Source organism: Parambassis ranga, chromosome 2, assembly GCF_900634625.1.
Source record: "Parambassis ranga chromosome 2, fParRan2.1, whole genome shotgun sequence".
NCBI classification, from domain to species: domain Eukaryota; kingdom Metazoa; phylum Chordata; class Actinopteri; family Ambassidae; genus Parambassis; species Parambassis ranga.
Genome location: NC_041023.1, coordinates 35,979,476 through 35,983,545, shown reverse-complemented (window position 1 = coordinate 35,983,545; position 4,070 = coordinate 35,979,476).

Sequence of the window (4,070 nt, the reverse complement as noted above, 5' to 3'; positions counted from 1 at the left end):
AAAAATTTGATATTTTGTGGTCGCTGCAAAGGGGCGGGGCAAAATGGCTCTACAGCGCCCCCTTGAAATTTTCAAAACACCCCTTGCATTTGGCTTAGTTTGGAGTAGGTGCACGGAAATTGGTACACATGTTTATCATACCAAGACGCACCAAAAAGTCTCTTGACACCATGACCTTAACCCAACAGGAAGTCCGCCATCTTGGATGGAAAATGGCGATTTTGGCGATTTACACCATTGGTATGTGAGCGAACTCCTCCTAGAGCTGTAGCCCGATTGACCTGAAATTTGCTGGAGGTCACCTAAAGGACCTGCTGATCAAAAGTTATCAAAAGCTTTTCTCTAACTTAAAGGGCGTGGCCTCTGTGGCTCGCCAAAGTCTGGCGACGATTCATGATTTCGCCATGTAACTTTGAACGGCTCTCACGCCTGCATACTTTATCCAAACGTCTTCAAACTTTATGAGCATGACGAGGGCTCCGCCCTGAACACCTCCATATGTTGAAACCCTTACTTACTCGTGGCGCCCACTGTTGGTAACAGGAAATGGCCTCTTTTTACTCTGACGTGTACTGCTCCTACATAGTTGACAGCATCAATTTCATTTCACTTCTAGAACCTTCCCAACTAGTTGGTGAAGCTACACTATGAAGGCCGTGAAGCTGCGTGCAATGGTGTCCGTGTGGCGGGGCGCCAACTGTCAATCCTTCGCCGTGAGATTACGTTTGAGTATTTAATGACCTTAACGACCTTCTATGATCATGAAAATTCATACACACATTCTCGGGGGCATGTACTAGCAACTGATGGGGGTCTCGTAAGTGGGCGGGGCAAAATGGCTCAATGGCGCCCCCTTGAATTTTTAAAATACTCCTCTCCATAGGGGTTTTTTTTGGAGTAGGAAGACAAAAATCGACACACACACAGAACACGTCCAGGCGCACATAAAAGTCTCTTGCACCATTGATCTAGACCAGCGGTCCCCAACCTTTTTTGCACCACGGACCGGTATCATGTAAAACAATATTTTTACGGACCGGCACAGAAAAAAATATATAAAATAAAAACAAAGTGCATACAATGACAACTTACTCTTATGCTTAATTAGTGGGAGCCTTTGAGCTTTCTCAGCAATGAGGCGGTCCCATCTGGGGATAATGGGAGACAATGACACCCGAAGCGTGTTTCTTATGTCCAGTCCACTCCGTCATTTTGTTTTGGCCGTCATTTATTGCTTCTGTCCTTCTTGTTCACGTTTTCTTCTTTCAAAAAACTCCATGGCTTGTCTTTTAATGCAGGGTGCTTGGTCTTAAGTGCCAAAGCAGTTTTGAAGGCTTCGCCACATATCACTCAGAGCGGACTTGGTGTGTGAGAATCACCTGTTGTAATAAATCTGTATTTTAAATAGGACTCCTGATATAGTCTTTTAAATGCAGGTTTCTTTTTCTTTGAAGGGGTAGGCTCCTCTTCTTCTGTCCCCTCGTTAGGTCTTTCCCCTTTCCGAAGAAGCTCTCCAAAGACGTTTGTTTTTTATTCATGTTTGCTGCTTTTAGGCTTAATTTTGGGGCCGTATCCCGTGACCGAGGCCAGCGTCTGCAGGTGCTTAAAGGCACAGGCGGATGAATCTGATCGATTTATAAATGAAACAGCTTTCAGACTCAGATAATGAATAATATATTTTTTTGCTCAGTCGTTCTGTGCGGCCCGGTACCAAATGACCCACGGACCGGTACCGGTCCCCGGCCCGGTGGTTGGGGACCACTGATCTAGACCACACAGGAAGTCAGCCATTTTGATTTAGGCGGTCAAATTTCAGCGATTTCCACCTTTGGTATGCGGACGAACTCCTCCTAGGGATTTCGACCGATTGACTTCATATTCGGTCGCTGTCACCTAGAGACCATGCTGATCAAAAGTTATCAAAAGCTTTTCTCTAAGTTAAAGGGCGTGGCCGCTGTGGCGTCACTTCGCCATTCATACACGAACAGCTCTCTCTCCTACATACTTGCTCCAAACGGCTTCAAACTTTCTGCACGTGGTCAGAGCCCCTCCCTTAACGTCTCTATGTCATCATGATCTATGGCGCTCCCTTGTGGTGGAGACAGGAAGTGCCATGTTCTTCACTGACATGCACTCTGTTTAATCCTTCCCTGTCATTACACAGCCAAATGAGGATCACAGATTTGAAGTCCCACAGAGACAACTGTGTGGATTCCTGTATCATGCTGCCCGTGGCGGTGGCGACTGTTGAACCTTCGCCATGAAACATCAACTGCTTATAACTTCGCCGTGCATCGTCCTAGCGTCCTCAAATTTTTTTCATGTCCTAACGGTCCGTCCCCCCACACGTCTGCATGCTCATGAGTCACCTGCACAGCGCCACCTACAGGAAACCGGAAGTAACTGCTTCTGGACATTTTTCATGTATGAATCAAATGTTTTTTGAGGTTTGATGCACAGACGGGTCTCCACTATTCTCATGGTGTCTGGCTCCACCCAGTGGACACATACGGTACTGCAACTGATATAACTCCACCACGGATGCTCCTAAAATCCTCAAATTTTTTACATGTGATACAGACCCGACCCCGACCCTGTGTGGACATCTGTGGACAGCGCCTCCTACTGTAAAGAGGAGGTTACTGCACACTAACAATTTTTACATATATTGAGAGATTTGTTGTACTGACACATCTCTGCTTCTGTCTGCCGGCTTTTTCCCACGGCTGGCAAAATCGCCGCAGCTCGTGGGGGGAGCAGAGGAGGGAAGGGACAGCATGACGGGGAGGGGGCGGTCGCGCGGAGTGCGAGGGCCCGATCATCGCTGCTTGCAGCTTTAATTATTATTCTTATTATTTGCCTGCCTGTTTAACTGCATTTTTCACCCCTTTGCCATGCACGAAAACTCACGAAACTTTGCACACTCATCAGGGGTGGCGAAAAATTTGATATTTTGTGGTCGCTGCAAAGGGGCGGGGCAAAATGACTCTACAGCGCCCCCTTGAAATTTTCAAAACACCCCTCGCATTTGGCTTAGTTTGGAGTAGGTGCACGAAAATCGGTACACATGTTTATCATACCAAGACGCACCAAAAAGTCTCTTGACACCATGACCTTAACCCAACAGGAAGTCCGCCATCTTGGATGGAAAATGGCGATTTTGGCGATTTACACCATTGGTATGTGAGCGAACTCCTCCTAGAGCTGTAGCCCGATTGACCTGAAATTTGCTGGAGGTCACCTAAAGGACCTGCTGATCAAAAGTTATCAAAAGCTTTTCTCTAACTTACAGGGCGTGGCCTCTGTGGCTCGCCAAAGTCTGGCGACGATTCATGATTTCGCCATGTAACTTTGAACGGCTCTCATGCCTGCATACTTTATCCAAACGTCTTCAAACTTTATGAGCATGACGAGGGCTCCGCCCTGAACACCTCCATATGTTGAAACCCTTACTTACTCGTGGCGCCCCCTGCTGGTAACAGGAAATGGCCTCTTTTTACTCTGACGTGTACTGCTCCTACATAGTTGACAGCATCAACTTCATTTCACCTCTAGAACCTTCCCAACTAGTTGGTGAAGCTACACTATGAAGGCCGTGAAGCTGCGTGCAATGGTGTCCGTGTGGCGGGGCGCCAACTGTCGATCCTTCGCCGTGAGATTACGTTTGAGTATTTAATGACCTTAATGACCTTCTATGAGCATGAAAATTCATACACACATTCTCGGGGGCATGTCCTAGCAACTGATGGGGGTCTCGTAAGTGGGCGGGGCAAAATGGCTCAATGGCGCCCACTTGAATTTTTAAAATACCCCTCTCCATAGGGGTTTTTTTTGGAGTAGGAAGACAAAAATCGGCACACACACAGAACACGTCCAGGCGCACATAAAAGTCTCTTGCACCATTGATCTAGACCACACAGGAAGTCAGCCATTTTGATTTAGGCGGTCAAATTTCAGCGATTTCCACCTTTGGTATGCGGACGAACTCCTCCTAGGGATTTCGACCGATTGACTTCATATTCGGTCGCTGTCACCTAGAGACCATGCTGATCAAAAGTTATCAAAAGCTT